The following is a 25,567-nucleotide window of genomic DNA, read 5'->3' on the forward strand; positions in this document are numbered from 1 at the left end:
CCCTCTCGCTCCAACAACACAACAACACTTTGTTGAGTTCCCGGCCACTCTCGGGTGGAGGGGAATGAAAGAGTGGATGAGTGTATTTACATTTATTTATATATGTATACTGCGATTAACTTGAGCGAAATCGCAGAAACCATTAGAAAGTGGTCTCTGACTACTAACTGTAGGGTCTTCAAAGCGCTCTGGCCAGAATTGAATCTTAAAAGGATAAAATGTCTGCTTGGATTCAACAGATCAACTACCAGTGTCATCACTGGTATTTTAAGAAGTCACGCCACTATTGGCTCTTTAGCCAGTAGAATGGGTGTACCTCACAATGACCTCTGCAGGAGGTGTGGAGATGAAGAAGGAATTGAGTCGGTACAACACCTTCTGTGCGAATGTCCCGCGCCAAATATCTTGGCGATTATTTTTTCGAAGGCCTTGGAAATTAGCAAAACGTCTCACTGAAGGGACTAGTTATTGTCTTAAAAAGATCTAAGTGGTTTAAGCAACTTAGTTATGGGATGGAAATCAAATGCAGGTATCACCATGGGAGTGTATTGTTTTTGACAAGCAACCTGGCTATCCTATGTAGGCGGAGACATAGTTTTCTTCAGTAGCGAGTATCCCTTGACAAACGATAACAAAAACCCTTCACATAAACACGTTTCCGAAAGTGTCATAAAACGTCAGATATATCCATTTTTGGTCAACATCAATACCCACTCTATAAGACGAAATAGTATAAGCTTGGAAAAAACACCCAAACAAAGGATATAACTGCCAATTAAATATTTATTTGCAATGTATATATATTTATGCACAAATACTCATTTGCACACACTCATAGAGACACACTCCAGTATGCATGTGGCAATTAACGCGTTTACACAATTACATTTGTAAATATTGTATAACAATTGCAATCTGCAAACAATGAACGCGAAAGCAAACAAATGTTTTCGCTTTTGTTTCAAAACTAAAAGCGCTTACACTTGCATTCATATACATACATACGAGTACTTATATCAAGCACTGTTGTATGGAAATGTTGTGCACTGAATGGCATAGCATCAGGCTCCCTTACTGTGGCTTGCTTACGTACAATATAACTAACCTATAGTAGTTGGTTTGTTATTCTTCTTTGTCGCCGCTGCAATTATTTTTATTGCTGCTTTTAATGGCATTTGTAGGCCTATTTTTTAACTACTCACCACTCTACATGACGTATTCGCAACATTTAATTCAATATTGCTGTTGTTGACATACTATACATACAGATATGATACGCATGCGTTGGATATGTGGACCTAAATAGGCAAAATCATCATTAAGCCTTTAACACATAATCTATTTATAATTTAAAGTGAAATCATGTGGAAATATAGTTGTCTTATGGCAATAGTGATATGCTCTTGAATGTCCGTTTACATCGGGGCAGAGTGAACTTTTACTGCAAATAATATTAAAACTACATTAGAGACATGGATAATGGTTAATGATTGTAAAGGTTTAAGGTATGGCCCTTTAGCACTGCGACCATATTGATCTATTGTGCACCCTATGCTGTCTATTGACTGGTCAGTATGCTTATGAATTGTACCAGCTGCTTCTGAGGGAGTGATTGAAGGTCTTCATCTGTAAGCATGAACTTGTTTAAAAACCTTTTCCTTCTATGCGTCAACCCCGGACATTCGATAATGAGATGTTCTATAGACTCCTCATCTTCACAGCAAAATCTGCAGGTACTGGTGTTAGTTATGCCTAATTTATGTGTTTGTTGCAGGTGAAGTGACCCGTGAGGGCGCCTGTGAGAGTGCGAATGCTCTTTTTGTTTAACGTGAGGGCCATGTTAGCTTTTTCAGCGTTGCAATTTAGGAACTTCTTGGAGTGTCTAAGATTCTCTACGTTGTTCCAATGCTGATTTAATAGAGTTTTGGCCCAGTATTTTACTTTTTGTTTCAGGTTGTTTTTGTTGAATCCGAACATAGGACTAGGTCCGATGAAGTTTTCATCTGCCCCTTTTTTGGCTTGAAAGTCAAACTTTTCATTGCCGTCATATCCCTCATATCCCGGTACCCAAATTAATGAAACATTGTTTTTGGATGCCAGGTTATTGAGTGCCTTGTGGCATTCTAAGAGGGTTTTTGAGTTGTAGGTATAGCTATCTAAAGCTTTAGAACTGATTGGCTGTCCGAGAGTATTTTGATCTTTACTCTCTTGAGGTTTCTACGTTGCATGATGTTTGCTGCTTCCATTATTGCGGATAGTTCCGCTTGGAAGTGTATGATTAGTGGATTCTGGGCTCCACTACTCCTGCTCCTACACCATAAGGTGTTTTTGATCCATCAGTGTACCATTTTTGTGAATCATCATTCATCCATTTCGGGTTTGTTTCTATAGAGACATTGACCCGTAGTCATAGAGAAGTTAAAAAAAAGGTTTTAAAGAATAAAATTGTGTTTCAAAATAAACCCTATGCTAAGTTAAATTTCGAAAAAAAAAAAAATTGTTTCCCACAACTTTTTCTTTTCGAATTGGCGTTCACGATAACTCGAAAATTTATTGACCCATCTCCCTGAAATTTTACACACCTCTTTTCTATAATATTGCTTTCTATGTGAATTTACAAATTTTCGAAAATTGTTCGAAAAAATAATTTTTTCGAAGCAAAAATCGTAGGAAAATTCGCCCCAAAATTAATTTTTCTTTAAGCATTTTATTCCGCGAATTTTTTTTCCATTTTTTTAATTCATATAGAAATTATGACATTAATAAACAGAAAAATATTTGGTCTTTTGTATTCAGGTCACTGGCGCCGATGCTACAATGCCCGCCGATTGAGAAGCCCCGCTGCGACCTTCCTGGAAGAATTGAGTGTACATCCGCCATTTTAAATGACTAAAATAAAAAAAAAAATGTTATGCTATTTTAATGTATAAATCGTCCCCTTAGTATTAAAATATCCTATAAATTTTTTGATGTTTTGAGAAAATGAATTTCAAACTTTTTGTCGAAAGTAGCTCTCACTCAAATCTCGTTATGTCTGTAAATATTTATTATTTTTTGACTGACGTTTTGACCCACTTTGTGGAACTAGAATTTGACAAAATTTTGACCACATATAAAATCGACGATGGAGCATCCAAAAATTCAATAAAAAAATAATAGCCTATGAGCACATAGGCTATTGTTATACTAAGGGGACGAAATATACTGTATGCCAATTTTGAAAAAATATATTGACTTTTTCATTTTAAATAATATAATTTTAATGAAAATCAGGGAAAATATGGCCGTTTACAGGTATCTGTCCCTTGAACTCCGTCATGGTCAACTAAAATGCATTTTAATGTATTGTAGAAACAGAGTTCTAGCTTTAAAATGAGGAGAGCTTAATTCCGGATCATATTTTGTAATTCGGGTTGATGTGGTACCGACCAAAACAACATACAACGAGTGGTGCATATATACCTAAGAACGCTATCAATAGCATATTTTATTTAAATATGTGCTGATCATAAGCTCGAAGCGACCACCGTGATTTCCTGAGCCTTTTGCATTATTAAATGAAATTCTATGCTGAATTTTCTGCAGAATTTGCGCAAAAATAACAAATATGTTTAGTAGTATGCCTGGCCAATTACACTAACAACAACAAAAACAACAACAAAAACTACAACAACAACAATAGCAAGAACAAAAATACCAGCAATCACAACATCAACACCATCATCAACAACAACCACAATAACAATCGACCGGCAATGGCAGTATTAGCGATAACATCAACAGCGGTGTCAAAATACAATAATACCAAAAACAATGATTGCGGCTACCGGTAGAAGTAGGGCTAGATTAGTTTTTAAGAATTAGTATTTGATTCAAAAAATTCTCACTCTGGAACAAAGTGGTTTTGTTAACGGCAGAAATTAAATAAACCAGTTTATAACTTTACCATTAGAGCTACCAACAGTTGTTATATTCCTTTTTCTACCAAACCGATCATTTTGACTAGTGCGATATTTAGTTCGCAAAATATAAAATTTAAGGAACAGTTTTCAATAAAATAAATGTACTTTATTCTAATATTGCGGGCACATGATATACGCATGAATGTTGGTTTCTTAGTTCTGTTGATAATAAACTTGACTTCCTCAACCGTAACCTATACTCGTTATTTAACATGCATGTTCCGCTTCGTTCTGTAAATGTTTTAAATAGTTCATGTCCTTGGTACAACTCGAAAGTTCGAGCTGCCATTAGAAAGCGCAACAAGTATTATGCTAAGTGGAGAAAAAACTTGACGCAATAATACGACAAGCGAAACGTTGGTACAGTTACTCAAAACTTGATCTGTCACTTCCAACAAGAGAACTAAGGCGCAACCTAAAAAAATTTAAAACTCATGGCAAGGAAAGTCCCGAATGTGAGATTGACCTTGATGAACTTAATGACTACTTCATTAGTGTTGGTAAGAAAACAAATTGTGCTCCTACTTTAAAAGAGTCCTCACCATGTGCTACTCTAAAAGAACAATTTCAATTTATGACAGTTTGTGAGGTAGATGTCCTGAAAGCTTTATCCACAATAAAGTCTAATGCAATAGGCGACGATGGGATCTCGCTAAAATTCGTCCGTATAGTCATCCAATATATAATAGGACTCCTTACCCATATAATAAACCATTGCTTGACTAGTTCATGTTTCCCAGCAGTATGGAAAAAGGCTATAGTTTTCCCAGTCACAAAAAAGGCAAATGCTATTTATGCTGGTGACTATAGACCTATCAGCATACTGCCCACATTTTCCAAAGTTTGCGAAAACTTGATGGCCACGCAAATTTCATCATTTGTACAGAACAATCGTCTACTCTCTCCACTACAATCTGGTTTCAAACAAAGTCACAGTTTCTCGACAGCAATGGTTAAAATACTGGACGACATTAGAATTAGTTTTGACAACGGAGACTTGACTCTACTTTGCTTACTTGACTTTTCTAAAGCATTAGACTCAGTGAATCACAAATTGTTATGTTTGAAGCTTAAACACTATTTCGGCTTCAAAGACAGTGCGGTGAAGCTCATGGCCAGCCACCTTGGAGACAGAACGCAGAAGGTCAAGACCAGTAAATCAACATCTCAGTCTAGATACGTACACACTGGTGTTCCGCAAGGGTCTATCCTTGGTCCGCTTTTATTCAGTCTTTTTGTCAATGATGTTTTTAACGTTTATCAGTATGTGAATGTCCATGCGTATGCTGATGATATACAATTGTACTTGTCCAGTCGTATTGGTCTCGTTGAAGATGTATGTTTCAAAATAAACAGTGATTTGTCTGCTATTTCTGTATGAGCTAATGAAAACTCTTTATGACTAAACGCGTCAAAGTCATATGTCTTACCTATATGTAATAGTGTCGTGCATGTTGACAATATCCCTAAATTGTGAATAGGTACAAGTTCCCTTACCTTTATGGATAAGGTAAAAAATTTGGGGTTTATTCTCAACACAAAACTTACCTGTGCTGACCATATAAATAGGGTTGTGGGGAACATTTCTGCTACATTGAGTAAGCTGAGAGTCTCTGCAACATTCACGTCAGAGAAAACGAGGTGCAAATTAGTTCTCCAGCTAATTATGCCTCTCATTACGTACTCTGAGGTGGTATACAGCAAACTCGACTCCACATCTTGCCATAAACTCAAAGTGGCATTTAATAACGCCACGCGGTATGTATATGGGAATGGCAGATATGACCATATCTCTGTATGGCGATCAAAGTTACTGGGCTGTTGCCTTAATAGTTATTTGTCTGTTAGAAACTGCATATTTTTGTACAAACTTACATTATTCAAGTCGCCTCCCTATCTGACAGAGAAGTTGATACCAGTAAGGTCTCGCAGACACAACAAATTCATCGTTCTAAAATTTAATTACCTACCATCATCTAGATTATTTTTCATTAACGCGTGTGTGGAACTCATTACTCGACACTGTGAAAGCTGGACTTAACAGATTTAACTTCAGGGCACAATTCTATAATTACTTTAAAAGTGTTTGATTGCATTAAATTAGGGCATTCAATTTCTCTTTACATTCTCTAATTACTACTTTTGTACTCTCTTTTCGAAATCCTTCTTTTCTTTTCCTATTGCTTTTTTTCTTCTTATTATTATAGTTCAGTGAAATATATTGGATTGCTTCGTAAAATAACTGGTGTAAAATTTAGATTAAGAAACTTGTATGTTAAAAATAATCCAGTTTTTATAATATTGTTGAAGTACTATTAAAAGACCTTAGTCTTACTATGTACTATTTATATAAACAAAATAAAATAAGTAAACATCTAGTAAAAATATTCAGTCATCGACTAACACTCGCTTCGTTCGGACTCGTTCCTAAACAGCTCGTGCTGTTGATAATTTTCCCGTGCTTTCAGTGCAAAATGCACTATTAAACTCACTTATAAAATCATATATCCTTTTTTTCTCTTGAAGGTACAAAAACTCACAATTAATTGATTAAGTAATTATCAATGAACTTTCCACCCCCCTTGTGGGTTGGGTGTATTGTACGACTGCGACACGCTGTCTAGCCCGAAAACTAAACGTAAGAAAAACCAAACAAAACAAAGAAATCCAACTTATTTGGATTTCCCTGAATTGCCCGCCTTTAATGTCAACCATCTCCAATCGAAATTCATTGCCATCAAAATCCTCGGAAATTATAAACCATTAGCTAACTTCAGTGCATTCGCAAACAAAAGGGCTTTGGACTCGATCAGTACTCAGGTATTTGTAAGGCGTTTTCTCTTTTAAACAACGATATTTATTTTATTAGTAACAAATTTTCACACGGGAAATACTCTCTGAGGTTTGCCATTGCCTGCCGAGGGGCGACCGCTATTAGAAAAATTGTTTTCTTAATTTTGGTGTTTCACCGAGACTCGAACCTACGTTCTCTCTGTGAATTCCGAATGGTAGTCACGCACCAACCCATTCGGCTACGGCTGCCGCCATCAGTACTGAGGTGCAGTGGGTAAATATGGTTCATAATGGCATTCTCCTCATGTTAACTGAAAATAAAAAGTGGCTGCGAAATTTATTCACACAACGGTTATTGGTATCTTAAATATAATATGGTGACATATATATATATAAGCTAAAATAAATAGAGAGAAAGAAAAATGTATTGCCTGTGAATTCACTCAAAGTTTTATCTTCAACTGCAAACTGGAAGTGTGAAATCTTTTAATCTGCTTAGTTTTAAGTACAACTCTTTGGCAAAATGCGTAAATGCAAAGACTTAAACTCTTAAATTCGGTGAAAAAAACTCTTCGATATAAACACATTAGTTACTAGTTCTTGTTGTATGTACTTTTGTAAGATTTTTACTTGCAAGTGTGCTATTTGAAATGCATGGAGAAGAGATGAGTGCTGGGCGTATACGTAACATCAGCTCGATGTAGGGCAAAGGTCGTCATATGGTGTGGAGTTTTGTTAAGTTATGATAAATTTATTATTTTATTTCTATATATTTAGGAATTGCACTTTTTAGTTCCAGTAATTTGTTCTTTTTCTTTGTAATTTTTCAAGAATTTGCTAATGAAGGACTTTAACGAGTAATTCTAAACTATAAAAAAAGTTTCCCTTCTTGTTGATTGGAGCGATAATCGCTTACGCCATTTTTGCAGAGTTTAACAAAGCGCGCCCGTCGTCTCTTTGTCGTGCTAACCGGCACTAGTTGGAAACACCAAATGAACCCAAGTCCTTCTCAACCTGGGCAAAGGTCGTCATATGGTGTGGAGTTTTGTTAAGTTATGATAAATTTATTATTCTATTTCTATATATTTAGGAATTGCACTTTTTAGTTCCAGTAATTTGTTCTTTTTCTTTGTAATTTTTCAAGAATTTGCTAATGAAGGACTTTAACGAGTAATTCTAAACTATAAAAAAAGTTTCCCTTCTTGTTGATTGGAGCGATAATCGCTTACGCCATTTTTGCAGAGTTTAACAAAGCGCGCCCGTCGTCTCTTTATCGTGCTAACCGGCACTAGTTGGAAACACCAAATGAACCCAAGTCCTTCTCAACCTGAACTTTCCAACGCGGAAGAGGCCTTCCTCTTTCTCTGCTACCACCAGCTTGTACCGCATCAAATACTTTCAGAGCCGAAGCGTTTGTGTCCATTCGGAGGACATGACTCAGCCAACGAAGTCGCTGGATCTTTATTCACTGCGCTAAGTCTATGCCGCCATAAAGCTCATACAGCTCATTGTTAAATCGCCTGCGAAGCTCGCCATCACAAACGTGCAAAGGTCCAAAAATCTTCCATAAAATATTTGCTCATAAACACTCCGAAAGACGCCTCATCGGATATTGTCTCTCTAAGCTTGTGCGCTATACGTTAAGACGTGCGCGAGAGAAGAGAAGAAATACCGGAGGTCATATTATACAATGTGGCTCAACACTAATCATCCAAATTTGCTTTTAGATAATTTTTTTACTGAATATAAAAAATTTAATAAATTAAAAACAAAAAAAAAAATCGTTTTGAGTTATGGAAAACTTTAGTTTTAGCTTTTCGCACTCTATTGCTTGTCTGTTTGTGTACTGCAGCTGTCTGGTTCAGAAGTGTCAATTATCATAGACGTACGACCCCAAGTAGTAAGAAAAAAAGTAAAAATAGCTGAACTCATTTTAAAATTTTACCACTCATAGCGAAAGTCGAGAAAGTAGTCTCTAGTTTTTAATGGGTTAGATTATCTTTCAAGTTTACTTTTATTTTGCTTTCACTGCCACTTTATACGCAAATTTTCACAATTTAACTCCATTTTCTAATGAAACATCTACACAAACATTTGAGTGAATGAACGAGTGCACTTCCATTGGCCGCAACTGTGTGAAATCTGCCAGTATTTATTTGTATGCGAATGAATTTTGATTAGTGTGTGTGTACCTGCTTGGGTATAGAATAAGCAACGTGCCTTGCATATCTATCACCACAAGGGATTACGGATTTATTTATTGCCTGTCTATCATACATATTTTCCGAGTTCTGCTTTGTGCAATAGGCATAAAAAAAGCTTTGATTTTTGATCCGAAACTCCAATTGCATATATACGCTTAACATTTTAGATTGCTGAAATGAAAATTTGTTATTCAAAAGAAGCAGCAAAAAATGTGAAGGATAATGTTTGGATATATGTATGTATCATATTTAGGGTCAGTAAGGCTATTTGCTACTAAAACTCTGAGGAGTTTCTGAATGTGAACAAGCAATTTTTTTGGATCACCAATTGCAAACACAAGCCCTTGGAAATGATTACTTTTGTTGCTCTAGCTAAAAAATCCAATTGGAAGAAAAAATTTTACATAAATATTTAACCCTGTTTGCATTCTAATACAATGTCTCAATTAGTGAGTACCACAAAATTAAACCCAACAATCACGCATTCAGCAGAGAAAATAATTTGAACAATAAATAATATCGCCAACATTTTATAGCCAACAAGCAATTGATGATGGTGAAAATGATAGGAGAATTGCCTATATAATTGCAGCCACAACAGCTTTAGCACCGATAATTGGAGAAAATAAAATCGTCAACAACAAATGAGCACAATTTGGCATAATTAGGAGGGAGGTTCAGCGTGACTAAAACTGGGAATTGACAATTTGAATTTGATTGCATTTTGGTAAAAATTAATATGTTAAAATGTGGCAAGTGAATACTGGCATAGAATCGGCAAGGCACAATTACTGTCATTGATGTCACTGTTTACATTTATAATATGGAAGTAATTGATGACTTTGTTTGTATGGGAAACCATTCACTCTGCTAATGGCGTCAGCGCTTAAGTCCAATGGATCATTCAAAATCCAACTATTCAACTAAGCGATTGAGAAATAAGGTAAAGAGTGTTTAGATTAGAGGTACTTTTCCCGAAAGGGATTTTTGACTAGATACATGTTTTTTTTAGTATCCATTGACATTTCATCATGGAAAGACTTACATACGTCTAAAAACGTTAACAAATCGTACAATTCAATTAGAAAATCGACGCTCTATGAAAAGTGTTCATTCCACGCTCAGGCCAACTTATGGTGTACACAACAGTTCAGCAATGAGACCCACTTTTATTTTAATGGCTATGTCAATATGCAAAATTGCCGTATTTGTGAAGTGAAGTGCAACCCGCAGTCATTGCAAAACAGCCATTACATCTATTCAAAACAACTGTTTGGTGTGATCTATGGGCTGGAGGAATCATCGGCCCATATTTCTTCAAAGACGAGGCTGGATCCAATGTAACAGTGAATGACGAAGACTATTGCGCTATCATAAATGAGTTTTTGATGCCCAAGATTCAAACCCGTGATCTCCACAGCATTTGGTTCCAATAAGATGGCATTACTTGCCAAATGTCAACTGAACCACGAAAAGTCAGCAGTCAGTAATTATCAATGTCATTGGTTATCTGCACTCTCATCTGTTCGGTGAAGGCTGATTCTTACCTAAATTTTCTGAGATTGAAAGCAACATGACTTTAGTCCCACTACAAACACTCTGTGTCTAGCTGTCATGATACAGATAAGTATTCAGCAAATTCACCAATACTGAGTTCATTTCAATTACTGCTAGAGAAAGTACCATAACAGATTGTAGCTAAGCAAAATATAGGTAGCAAAAGAAATTTGGTAATAACAGCAATATTCAAAGATTTTTTTAAAGAAATTTTACCAATACCTGGTCAACAAAATCTTAATTAATATCATAAAAATACGAAACCGTTTTTTGGAAAAATTAAATTTCATGTTTATTGATTTGACAAGATGATATCGATTTTACAAATACAACAATTTTGTCGGCTATTGTCACGATTCAATAATAAAAGGTTGTGTAAAGTCTAACAACTGATTACGAATGCTACTTATTAAATTGATGCAATTTTGAAGTAGTGAAAATTGAGGCACACGTTTATTCCCTTTCTATAGAGGTAGTAAAAAATTACCATGGCCGGTAAAATATAATACTACATTCAATTTTTGCACTAAGTTTTTTCTTTTCGTTTCGTCTTTTGTAACAAACTCAGTACTAATCGTCGGCAATGTTTTCTGACACAGAATACAGCTTGGTTTTGTTATATTTAGTCTGTTAAAGATTCAAACCAAGAATTAATAGTTATCAAAAACATAGGCATCTTTAATAAAATCTTCCCAGAAGATTTTTAAGAAAAATGTAGTGTTTCGAAGGTTTTCCTTTATTGTATCTTAAGCATTTATATAAAAAGTATTTAAAAATCTCGTTCCATTTTAATAATTCACTTAAAATATTACTTCACGAAAAGTCTAAGCTACTAAAAATGGAGTACTTCAAGACATTTTTTATATTTAGTTACTCATACAATATTTCTCTAAAAATCTTTGGCAAGTAAAACTATAATTTACTTAAACGATTACTTAAAATATTATTATTAATTTTATTATTATTAAATTGCTCCCGAGATCACTAAACACCTTGTAGGCCGGAAATATTAATGGCAACCCACTTACGATTCTGTGGTCAAAACACCCTAAGAGTGAGTGTTATGTTTTCTCACAGAAATAAGTGAGTTCAAAGTGATTACTTGGATAAATATCAGCTTTTTAAAACTAGGCTTTTTCGATGTTGTCAGGGTAGCAACGGGCTGTACTCGCATCTGTGGATATATATTTTAAGCACTTATTAACAAATATTCAATTTGGATGGAAGAACTTACTGTTGAAACACATGGGCTAAAAGGCCCCGCACCTAACACATAGATGACACTAGTTTTATTCCATTCCCACGTTTAAGTTAGTTCTAACCTTAAAAATATATTTGCTAAACCTATTTTATTCATTACTTCGTGAGTTATTGGAAAAGAATTTCGTGTTTTAATTTAACACTGCTTCTTCATAGGGAAAAGTACCATTTACACAAATCAATGGCTTAAAAAAGTGTTATGGGGACTCCGCTCCAATGATGCACGACGCAGAGGACGTCCAAATAAGGTAGCACTACAAAAAATCCACAAAATCGTTTTGAATGATCGAAAAGTGAAGTTGCGTTAGTTAGCTGGCATCGTAAATATATCAAAAGAACTTCTAATTGATCCCACATCCACCGTATTAGTGAGATTTGGCCCCCGGCGACTATTGATTGTTCGCAGACCTAAAAAATGCGCACAAGTAAGATATTTCGCTGAAAATGAGAACTAGTTTGAGGCGAAAGATAAATCGGTCTACAAAAGTGGTATTAAAATGTTAAAAACGTTGCTAAATAAAAATTTTTTGATGAAAAAATGCGTAAGTCAATACAAAAAAGAATCGGAAAAACTGTGTTGACTGCTAACTTCTTTCCATTTCAATTTCTATGCCTTTGAGTACTTTTTCTTTAGAATTTTCTCTGAACATCGCGGATTTATTAAGTAGCTCAAGGTGGCTGACACAGGGTGAAAATAAGACATCTTAAATCACCGTTAATTGCTTCATGCGCTGTCATAAAATTTTTCTGGGATTTTTTGACAAAGTAAGAGGAAGTTATGGAAATACTATATTAAAAGTCTCTCTATAAAAACCAGGCACCAATCAATTGATGAAATAATATCGCTTTTAATATCGGATTTTGATAAAAGATTATAAGCACTATAAAGAATATTTGGTGTTTGAGAAATAGTTTTTTTCAAATTGATGAATTTTTTTCTTAGAAGAAATTTTTTTCACATTCATTTCATAAACCCATTTTGTCAATTTGCGACCTCTTTATAAGTAATTAAGAGTGGCTGCGAATTCAAATAAACAGAAACTGGTTCGAAAGAACTTTCGGTTACCCGTTGTTCGCTGCTGTGAAATCAATATTATTTGAAATTTCGTGACTTTTGTACACAAAAATTACAGGTGGCGCTAAAGTAATCCTCCTATCAGAAAATGCTATAGATTTTGCGATTGGCCCCTAATGTCAGTTCTGTTTTGACATTTGTGTAGTAAACACTTGCGAAATACACGTTAATAAACAATGTTACGCTACACTGCTCCAGAACGCGGAATATTGCTGACCATTTATTTGACCAATAATCGATCGGTGACTTTGGCACAACGTGAATTTCGTCGCAGATTTCCTCGCTGTCCAACGCCTACTGGTGAAACACTGCGATGTTTAGCCGCTCGCCTCCAAGAGACTGGCACAACACGAGATGCGGCCAGGCGTAGCAGACCCCGGAGTAGCCGTTCGAGTAGCCGAGGATGTCATGGAAGCGCCGTCGACATTGACCAGACGACGTGCCACTCAAATGGGTATCAGTCGGCGGTATTTACATCGAATTTTGGTACAAGATTTGAAGATGTTTCCTTACAAAGTTCAGACGGTGCATCAGCTGTTAGCTGCTGACCGCCAATCGCATCTAACATACGCTCAAGCCATCCTTAATCAACACCAAGAGGAAGATGATTTTTCATCAAAAATAATCATGAGTGAAGAGGCCCATTTCCATCTTAGCGGGTACGTAAATAAGCAAATTTACGCTTCTGGGGCACTGAAAACCCGCATGTAACCCACGAAGAGCCATTACACCCGCTCAAAGTCACTGTATGGTGTGCTGTTTTCGCTGAAGGAGGCATCGGACCTTTTTTCTTCGAAGACGTCGGCACAACGCCAAACGGTTACTGTGAATGGTGAATTGGGATTGGAAAACATGTGGTTCCAACAGGACGGTGCAACGGCACACACTGCACGTTAGGCTGGTCCTTAAATGTACTGCATGAAATATTTTGGTGACTTTTCAATGCAGGAACCTCTCAATATAATATTTTTGATAAAAAAAAATTATTCCCAAAGTTTCATACCGATAAATTACCGTTATCACGTGCCGCAATGCCACTGAAGTTACGTTGTCAAGGCAATAGTGACGAAATTGTCATACACTGCTGTGTTGCTATTTTGCTATCTTCTGGTTTTCTTTTTACCGTTATCATAATTAGCGTAAAAGAAGCAAGCAATAAAGGGCATATTGACTGCTTTAAATAACACATATGTGTTGTAATTATTTTGCGAATAGTTCCGTTATTCTGTTAGCGTTGTAGTTGCATTAAAAATTTTTTAAGCTCCACGCAATTTGTGTGATTCATTATAAGTGAAGTGAAGTGAAGTAAAAATTAAGAGGCATAAATTTGTCATTTAAGGGGTTATATACCTTGTGGTCCGGTGAAATTAGCGAAAGTTGGGTTTTTTTTAAAGATATGTAGCAATAATTTTATTGTATAAAAGTTTTTATTATTGGATATTACAATGTTTAAAGAAAAAAAAAGGCTTTGTTTGTGTAAAAATATTTAAAAATGGCGGAGTTATGGCGTTTTCCCCCAAAACCCTTTTTTTGGAAGAGGCTTGCGGTGGACGCGATTCAAGTCCACCAAGTCAACTGAAATCAAAAAATCGAAAAGATTTCATTAGTATAGGGTTATATCTTCTTAGTGAACGATCAATATATTAAATATTTTGATTTTTGTGAAAATAGGAACATGTTTTTAAAAAACTCCACTTCTACAGTCCTAAAATTGGCATTAAAAAATTCATATCTGCAAAATAAAAATTTATACATAAAAAGTTGATCGTTCACTAAGAGGCGACATCAATTACGAACAATTTAAAAAAAAAATTATAAAAATCGGTTGAATACTTTTTTTGCAATCGCGTCCACCGCAAAAGCATTTTTGGAAAAACACGTTTTTGAGATAATCGCGTTTAAAGTTTCAAGCGCCGCATGAGGCCGTACGCTCAGGACGTGACGACGCACAATTTAAAACGCTGTAACTTTCGATCTATTGCTCAGATCTCTATGAAATTTTTGGAAAATGTTCTCAAGGGATTGTACTTTACGATAAAGAAATAAAATTTATTTTGATTTTTTTGAAAAACACAAGGTATATAACCCCTTAAGAAAAACTTTAAAATGCCGCGACAAGGAATTTATTTAGTAGGTGCAATGAAAAATCAAATTCTTGGCAGCAAGCTGCCTTCTAATCAAGATTGCTTATCTGTTTTATTTAATAATATGCGAAATGTGCGCTTGAATTTGTCAGAAGCGGCAAATTTAGTGATCGACGAGTGTGAAATATTTTGGCGAAAGGCAAGAATTCCGACCAAAGACAAGAGTGATAGTGTGAAAAAGTTAAAAAAATTGTATGAAGAATGGCGAAATTTAGAAAAAAGCTGTAAACGAAGAACAGATAACCAACAAGGTAAAGAAAAGGCGTTCAGGGAAAAATTAAATAATCTGTTTGACATTGCCCATGCAAATGCTTTGAACATTATGTCTATTGAAAAGAAAACACATTAGAAAAGTGGTCATTGCAACATAAAGTTCAAGCCTTTGTATTTGATACAACATCTTCCAATACCGACCGATTAAATGGAGCCTGTGCCATGTTGGAAATGAAACTTGGTCGCAGCATTTTATATCTAGCTTGTCGGCATCATGTTTATGAGTTGGTGCTGCAATCGGCTATTTCAAGTGTAAAACTATTTAAATCTACTGGTCCGGACATTCCATTATTTAAAAAATTCAAAGCTAACTTTTCAAAAATCAATACACAAAATATCTGTGACTTTAGTACAAGCAGTATGTTAATGACATTATTAGAAGGAAAACGCGATGAAATATTACAATTTTGCTTGACAACACTTGAAAAAGAGCACCAACCACGTAATGATTATAAGGAATTCCTTGAATTATCGATAATACTCTTGGGTGGAACACTTCCTAAGGGCAATATCATACGAAAGCCAGGTGCTTATCATCAAGCTCGGTGGATGGCAAAGGCCATTTATAGTATAAAAATATTTCTATTACGGAATGAAGTCGAAACAACGGAAGATGAAAAACAAGCATTATGAAGAATATGTGGTTTTATTGTTGTTAACTACATAAAACCATGGTTTAGAGCAAACAGAGCAATCGAGGCTCCATGGCAAGATATTTGTCTTTTGAGAAACTTGAATAATTACCTACAAAAAGACGAAACAGTGGCAAAAGCATGTACAATGAAGTTTATAAATCATCTCTGGTACTTGGCAGATGAGGCGGTCGTGTTTTCATTATTTGATCACAATGTGCCAATTAAAGAAAGAGAGAAGATGGCGCAAAAGCTTAAAAATATAATGCAGGATAAACAAAGTGAATCAAAAAATGAAACCGATTCCTCGAAAAAACTTTCTGTTCAATACAAGGACCTGAAATTTTTTTTACAAAAAGACCTTCCAAGTTGTTTAATAACTGAAAATTCAATGAATTTATTTGAACGCTTCAATATAAATCCCGCATTTTTGAATGAAAATGCTGCTGAATGGCATCTTAACCCGAAATATATTGAAGGGAAAAAAATCTTGGACAACATTAATGTAGTCAACGACACAGCTGAAAGGGGGGTGAAGTTGATGGAAGAATTCAACAATTCTTTCACTAAAAATGAAAACCAAAAGCAGTTCGTTCTTCAAGTAAGTAAAACACGTCATACAAAATTTTGTTATTTATTAAAAATTAACGATTTTCATTTATATTATATTATAATTATAGGTTGTGGAGAAATATAGAAAAACTTACCCTAAACACACCAGAGAGGCTATGAGTGTCGACTTCAGTAACAAAAATAACAAGTGAACTAAGTTTTTATTCAAAAATTATTTGAATTTCTTTTTATTTATGTTTTTTTTTTTTAATGAGAATTTGCATAAAATAAAAAAGCAAAACAAAACATATCGTCAATTTTTCATATATCTTTTCTAAGTATGATTTCAATGGCATTGCGGCACGTGATAACGGTAACTTATCGGTATGAAACTTTAGGAAATATTTTTTTTTATCAAAAACAACGTAATGAGAGATTCCTGCATTGAAAATTTTGATTTCGAAAAATAAGGACCACCCTACTGCACGTGCAACAACCGATATGCTGAAGGATGCATTTCCCGGGCACTGGCCAGCAAGTTCGCCTGATTTGACCGCTCCAGACTTCTTTTTTTGGGGCTTTTTGAAGTCGCGGGCTTATGTCAACAAGCCTCAGACTCTTGCAGCTCTTAAAGACAATATCCGTCAATAATGTGAGGACCTATCGCCGGAAGTTTTGGCCAAAGTGATGGAAAATGCCATAAAAAGGGCTCAAATGGCAATCAACTGTGGCGGCGGCCATTTACATGACATCATATTCTGGACTTGATGTGAAAAAAATTAAAAGACCAAATAAAAATAATCCACAAGAAGAATCAAAGTTTTTCATTTTTTTTTAAATTACAGCCAAAAAATATCGCAAGGCTACTTTTGCGCCACCTGTAGGTATAAATTATTTTTTTATTTGCCATATTCAAATTATTTTTTCATTTAAACTTTTTCGTAAAATTTTTACGAAAATATAGTTGAGTTTTAGCATAAAGCATATGAATCAAAGTTCCATTTTTTCCAGCAAAATTCTGAATTTTTGATTTTTTTTCATAGTAATTTTCAAAAAAAAAAAATTTTTTTAAATATACTAAACGTTTTTAGTATCATATAAATATGGTAGTCTGCCATTATTATGGGGAATTTTAAGATTTTCCTACTGGTTCCTGAGATATGCGTGGCTAAATTTGTTTGAATATTGGTTTTTTTTTCATAACGGTAAATCACAAACATGTATCGAAAACTTGCCCATAAAAAATATTAATTTGATTTTCATAATCAGCGAGAAATTTCACATGGTAATTGGATCGCTAACCAAAAATTAGAATTCAAATAAATAATTGAAAATTTTCCTAAGTACATGGAAATTACTTTTCAGGGACAGAAAAATTGTACAATTGAAAAAAAAAGAAATATTTCTCAATACAATATTTTTCCTGCATTAGCAAATTTGTTTTTGTAGAACCTTAGAAAATTGTTTTGTTTTTGATTTTGACAAGCAGTATTTTTTTGTGTGACATAGTTGAGTTGTGGCCTGTATTGCCAGGCTAATTTTCAAATACATAGTTACTCGTAAAGCAGTTTATCCCGAACTCATTGCAGATACGCTAGCACTAATTTCTACATTTATTGCTCAAAGCTTAAGATTTTCCTATAACTTGCCTTGGTATACCGTTGCACTTACCATAAGGGAAAAGATAAACCTGTTGCCATTAACTTCGTTGTAAGCTTCAACCTTTGGCAACTAGTTTTTGAGCGGTCAGTAAAAATTTTCCTGTGGATAGATCCCAGGTCACTATTATGATTAAACTCGTAGTCAGTCTGAAGCAACTCAACAAAGGTAAAGTGGCATACCATCTTTGCCGCCGGGAATTTCTACTTTCTCCCTTTCGGCGTCGCAGCACCCAGCAAAACCTCTTGGTTTTAAGTTAACAAGTAGCTCTCAAAACTTCAAGTTGGAATGTTGAAAAAGGAAAGAATGTTTTAGGGCATAAGCTCTTTAATTAGACGAGTCGAATTTGAATGTAAAAAGTTGCAAACTCACAAAAATATATTTAATCCATATTCATCCTAACAGCGATTAAAAACTAAATGCACTTTATTCAACATATTCAATTAAACTTCTCAACTTATCCAACAACTTTTAACCTCGCTACCCTTTAAAATCACTGCTAAATTTCTTCTTCTCCACCACTTTAAGAAACCAATTTCAGCGACAACGCCAACTCAGCTAATTCTAATGGAAAATACGCCACACTGCATTTTTGCCTGTAGTCATGACATCGCACATTTCCGCAGCAACAAGCTGACACTTGCCGACAATCCAGTCAGTCCCAACCAGTCAGCCGGGCTGCCAGCCAGCCGATCCAACCAATCTTAACAGGCTCATTTTACCTTAACCTACTTGCGAGTATAAAGCAAGCAGCGGCTGGCTGGCTGTGCAATTGTAGCTGCAAGTGTTGCCAAATTAGTTGAAACAACTGCCGAAATGTATTCGCTGCAGCGTGAAATGCGCAAAACTCGGCGAAGGCAAACATTTTAAATGGGTTAATTGAAATGTAAAGTGAATAAATAGAATGGAATATTGTACAAGTGGAATAGCAAAGCGAGCGTGTGACAAACGCGGCGCGGCAGTGGTTTGAATAAAGCAATGAGGGCGAGTAATGTGACACTTTTACAAATATAAATATACTCGTATATATGTATATGTATAAGTGCCAGAAAATGATACCGAGAGTTGGGTAAATGAAAGAATTAGAGCTGTTCAGTGACAAGCGTATATCCGAGTAAAAGATTTGAGTGTCATACGGGATGCTTGAGAGAAAAAGTTTGTAAAAATTTGCAATTCTACTGTGAGCAAACGAAAAAAGGATGGTAGCGTTTCCGATGTTTCAAATTTGGCGTTTGATTTTCTTGTAATTTTTTTAATGCGTTTTTAATGTTATCAAGAATTGAGTCTGCCAACATTAAAGATAGGGAAATGTGTTCCTATTGTTGAATGTTGTGCTATCAGATACACTAACTTTCATTACACACATATATATCCGCACTTGAGCCCAAGGGTACTATCATTTTATTCACAAAACATCTATATGTACCAGCATGAAAGAATTGAGAGATACGGATATAAATGTATTGAAATGCTCAAATTGATGATAGGAACCGATTTAGTCATGTCTCTCCACCCGTCCGTCGGTGCGCACGAGCAAAATTTTTTATATTTCCAAAAAACATGAAAACATACGAGGATTTATATTTGTATTTTGCGCATTTGCATGAGTAATGCAACCAAAGTTATTCACGGCAGAAGCATCTCAAAGCAAATGGTGCCTGGTTTTTCGGAAAACTTGGTCATGTCGCAACTGTACCACTAAAAATACGCAACCATTTATTTGCCACAAGCTTTCGGAAAATGAAGGAACACCAACCGCTGAAGACGAATCATTCAAAAACTGTTATCAGGAGAGCTAAGGGATGCCTCCACCCTGCAATACCTTCACCAGAGGCTTTTGATCAAGGAGCACAGTAAAATGTTCATCAGACATTTGCTAGAGCCTGATCTGTCTTCTAGGCGAGTCAGGAGGCATCTTTTCGACTACACTATTGAGATGCAGGACAAAGTACGACTGCAACTTATGGATCAGACAGTATAAAGACAGACAGTAAGCGACATTGATCGAGAAACTCTCACCACTTTCCTAAGCTGCCGACTCCCGAATGCCACCACCCAATGCAGACGAAGAGTTTCAACTTTCTGAATTCGATGAAGAACATCTTAAATCACTTTTGAAGAAGAATGGCCCCCAAACTAGTCGTGAATTGGCGGAAAAAATGAACTGAGATCATACAACGATTCTCAATGACCTTCATTCAACTGTATTTACTGAAAAATTGGGAGCTTGGGTGCCTCATGAGCTCAACGGAAAAACAAAGAAAGTCGCCTTCAAATTGCTTTTCAGCATCACGCCCGCCATTAAGCAACACGCGGTCATTAACAGCCCTTTTTGTACCGAATAGTCACGGGAGATGAGAAATGGTACCTATACATCAATATGAAGCAAAGAAAGGAAAGGAGAGGGTGGTTCCAGCAGATACACTAAAGCCGAGAGTCAAGCCGGATATTCAGCCAAAGAAGATCATGATATGTGTTTGGTGAGACTGGGAGGGCACGGTGCACAGGAAAGTGCTCGAAAAGAATGCCACGGTCATGCCAAAGAGCTGTACTTTGCCCTGCTACATCGCGTGAATGAGACTATTTGACTGGAAATACCTGATCGACATGGTCAAACCATACTCCTTCACGACAACGCCAGGCCCCATGTTGCACAAGTCGTCAAAATCGCACTCCAAGAGCACAAATGGGAGGTCCTTCAGCACCCGCCGTATTCTCTGGACCTTGCACCGATCGAATACCATCTTTCCCGCTCCCTGTCAAATCATGAAGCGCAATAGCTTACACAACAAAGACTGGCTCATAATTTCTTTGACACCAGACCAGGCGATTTTTGGCGGAATGGCATCAACAAATTGGTTTTTGTTTAAATAAAGGTATTCGGTAAAAACGCTACGAACTTATTCCTCAACCTAATATATTGAATTCCTTATACTCACAAGACAAGATCTTGCTTTTTCATTTCAAATATTGAATATTATTTAGTATTTATTAATAAGTGGATGCAAAAAATTTCTTTGAATATACATATGTATGGACATATATTTCCATAATTTTTTACAATTCTTGAAGTGCATTGCCTGGGTACCTGTATATTTTTGGTTATTCATTTAGTACATAAATTTAGTATTTGCATATGTCTCCGCAGTACTCGAAATAAACTACTTTTGACAAATTACTTAACATGCTACGCCTCCTCTTTCAGCGCAGCAGCCTTGCCACAGCAACAAATAACTTTATCAATTTACGACGGTTGGTTGAATCTATTTTGCATAAATGAATAATTGAAAAATTATTACGCAATGATTTGTTTTGTGCTTTCAAACAACGTTTTATACGCATACACATAAACATACATACATACATACATATGTTATAATCAATAAAGGTAATAAAAGCATGACAACAAGAAGTATTTTGAAATTGTTTGCTATTAATTTATAAAAGAAATTTAATAGAAAAATGAGACGGAAGATTTGAATTTAGAGGTCCGTTGTCTTTCGCAATTTTATAAGTGCTTGTTATCAGCTTTCTAAGAAAGAAGTATCTTCAAATTTGAACTCTTTCATTCGATGAGTGGGTTTGAGTGATATCGTGGTATTATTCCAGGAAGATTCTGCTCTGAACGTACTTACAAAGTGACCGCGTTTGATCTATAGTTCAAAAGCAGCACTACGGCCCATAATTTCTCTCCCTGTTCCTCCTATGGCTTTGCATTGAGAATCAGGTCAAGTTGTTGCTACTGTTGTTACTGTATCTATAGAAGATGGTGTGATTAGATTAGCTCATTTCCTCTTCTTCCATTCGTCTTCAATTTATAAATGCCAGTAAAACGGAATGACCGAAAGTTGTTGTTGGGTTGTGAATGCGCGATGAACAAATTTTATCCATTTACCATTCATTCTATATATTATTCTATTATCTTTCCCTTGACAGTTCTAATTTGAAAATCGTTGTTGTTGCTCGAATGCTACCACCTTCAATGGATTCGCCTTGCGTCATATAAAATAGCTTTTCTTCATGGTAATCGTATATGTAATTTTGTATTATTTCTGTACTTAGTGAAAATGCAGAAAACCGAAGAAGTGCGAAATTTGATAAGAAAGGAGGAAGGGAGTTAAAAAAAAAACAAATAAAAAACCAGAGCAGAAATTTGGACAACCTTTAAACCCATGTTTATTGGTTTCCTTTTTCGGACTCGGTGTCATCTAGCTGCATTCCAGTCAGCAGTTCGTTGGCACTATCGACCTCATCCTGCTCCTCTTCAGGGTTCGCAGAACGCAACATCAGACTTATACTACCTATCTTCAATATTCAAAAATTACTGATTGAAATGAGTGAATGAAGAAAATTTTAGAGCTTTCATTACATCTCTCACCAACACCAATTTCTACATATTTTGCAGTATAAGCGATAAGACAAATCTCAAGGCTGTTTAGCTTACACCTAACACTTAGATTGTATTATACAATATATAGCCATTCGGCTACGGCGACCGCCAAAACAATAATTATATTAATATTGCTAAAAAAATGTTTTTCTAATGAAAAATTCGCAGGTAAAACAATTTTTATGATTATGACAAGTATGCAGTTCTGTAGATACGAGGGTTGCTATTTATATTGCAAGTCTAGCAATGGAAAAATGAACATTGGTGGTGGAAAATGATTTTACAGTTTCTCAAAATATTATCCATGTTGATCAACACGCTTTTTTATTCGTTTGAACAAATTTTCGAAGCACTCTGCTCAGTCTCGTTTTTTTAGCTTGTGAGAGATCCAACGAGAACACACCTTTTTACCAAAAGTTGATCAAGCGAAATCTTATTGATGCTCGTCATATTAATTTTTAAGAATGCCTCAATCTCATGCTACGTGACATGATGATTTTGCTCAATCATTTCGCACACAACATCGATATTTTTTGCACAACAATTGATTTTAGAGGACCTTCACGGCATTTTTCGGTGAGCGAACAACGACTAAGAAATAATTCATTGCACCAGTTTTTCACGGTGCTAAATAATGCCGTTGCGCGTCCTATAACAATTTTAGTTCATCAATGTATTCCAATCTTGTTAATACACGTCGCGAATTGTGAAATGTAATAGCACGAATATGTTCACGATTTAATTCCATTTTGTTGCCACGATGAATTTTTTAAACCAATGGAAACTACACATAAAAGTGTACCGTTTTGGCGTTTTTGGTCAAGTGGTGTCTGGTACAACCTAGAAGTATCCAAGATAAGAAATATAAAAAGCATTCCTCTTATAACATGTACGTAAGCATCGGCTTATGTAAATTTTAGAATAAATACTATTTTAGATACGTACACACATATTTTAATTACTTTTGTACATTACAATAAAATAAAGTTTGAATTTCGAAATTCTGTTAGCGATAGCCCACAAACAACGTCTAGTTTGTGGTTTATCTTTTTTCCGCATGCTTTGTGCTTTTATTGCAACCTCCATCAAATTGAAGTAAGTATTTAAATATTCTCATTTGCATTTGCGGTTGCTTTTAATGATGACAAAAACGTAGCAATTAAATTTGCAGCTGCCGCCAGCAGACAGACACTGGAAGCGGCAACAACAGCAACAATTAAACCACATACAATAACACACAAAAAAAGAGAATAATGGATAATAAAAATATATCAAACGTATTCAAGCAGTTTGTCCGAAATAAGCCAAATGAGCAATGACTTTGAAAGCAAGCGTGAAAGAAAGAAGAAAGAGCATTTCTCACTTTGCTATTTTTAAAGGGTTTTTCAAAAGTGATGCCTAGATGTTAGTGGTGAATAATTCCTAGACGTTACCAATTTTTATGTCACGAAGTAGACAGATGTACAATTTCACACAGAAGAACAACGCATTAAAATTATTGAAACTTATTATGAAAATACTATATCTTTTAGAACAACAAATCACAAAATGCGTAATTGTTTGGTGGAAATAATCGTCCGAATGAGTCGACAATTCAGGTTGGTGAACAAATTTCAATAAGCTGCTTCTGTTGAGTACAAAAAGGACTGGCAGACCAAAAACTGGACGTTCTGTTAAGAATATTGCTGCAGTATCGCAAAGTGTTGCTGCACAGCCTTTAAGGGGGGAGCCTGGTTTATGAGGTCTAAAAATTGCATCTCTTTGCGATTTTTTTTTTAAGGAAAAAATTAATTTAGCACTGCAAAGTTTTTTCTATCTTTTAATGAACATTTAAAAAGTATAACAAATTTTTGTACTGGTTAAAATAAGTTGAAAAAAATGTTTAACATAGAAATTAGTGGAGCGCTGCAACGCTGGAGTTTCCAACTGGCGTACAAGATACAGCTCGTAATTATTTTCTAAAGCAAAAAAATCCAAATGGATTTCTAATTATCATGATTTTTTATTCTAGATGAACTAAGAAAACTGAGAGAAATTCCAAAATTTCAACTTTTTTGAGGTTTTAAAGAAAAAAATGCCTTTCTATAAAAAAAAAATTCACTTCAACTTGGTATACAAATTTTGAAAATTTTTTTTTATCTATTTTATTATTTCAAATAGAAGAGAATTTAATACTGAAGGGAACAAGCTATGATTGATTTCAAAAGGTTCATTAGTTTTTTTTCATTCATGTACGCCAATTCAAAGAAATCATAAAAATTAAAAGTCGAGAAAAGAAGATAAAGTTTGTACTATATCTGTCCGGTCACAGTGTAACTACCTAACGTTCGCCTACCTTTGGCTTTGTATCTACGGAAATATTGAGAATTAGGCTCTGTAACTTTGTGTGAATATTCTGAAATATATTAGGAATCGCTTTTTTTGACCTTATACACCAGGCTCCCCCCTTAACATCGATACCTTCACGTTCTCAACAATTAGGCATCCATTAATTGACTGTTTGACAAATTTTACCTGTAGTCGTGCTTATGGTGAACCTTTAAATTCATAATGCATTTTTTACATATAATTGCTAAGAGCCGTTTATTTAATAAAAACACTAAAACCTGAAAAACTTTAAATTTTTACATGTTTTATTTTAAAGCAACATCTAGCCATGTCTTTTGAAATACCCTTTACAAGTATTGCCTTTAAAAGGATAAAACTTTTATACAACATTTGCATATAATTTTAATTACTATTTTATTGTTGTTATTGTAAATAAATGGTGGCTACACTCCAAATCCGTGTGGCCCAAAATTGCCCTCTCACTTTGTAGGTCACACTTGAGCGCTTGTAATGGGCTTAATCACGTTTTTCACACTTTGCTCTACAGCTGCCTCTTCCTTGCCCTCTCCTGTAGCAACCGGTGCCACTCTACTATTTAAACGTCCACTAATTAAGTTAATTAACATTTTTCGACTTTCGACCGAAAATGCCAAATCGTTTGTTGCATTAGCGTTTTACGCGTATTCGCCGCGCATGCCCCCCAAACTAAGGCGCTTTGTTTTTGGTGTTGTCGCTATG

This window comes from Anastrepha ludens, chromosome 5, assembly GCF_028408465.1.
Source record: "Anastrepha ludens isolate Willacy chromosome 5, idAnaLude1.1, whole genome shotgun sequence".
In the NCBI taxonomy this organism is placed as follows: Eukaryota; Metazoa; Arthropoda; class Insecta; order Diptera; family Tephritidae; genus Anastrepha; species Anastrepha ludens.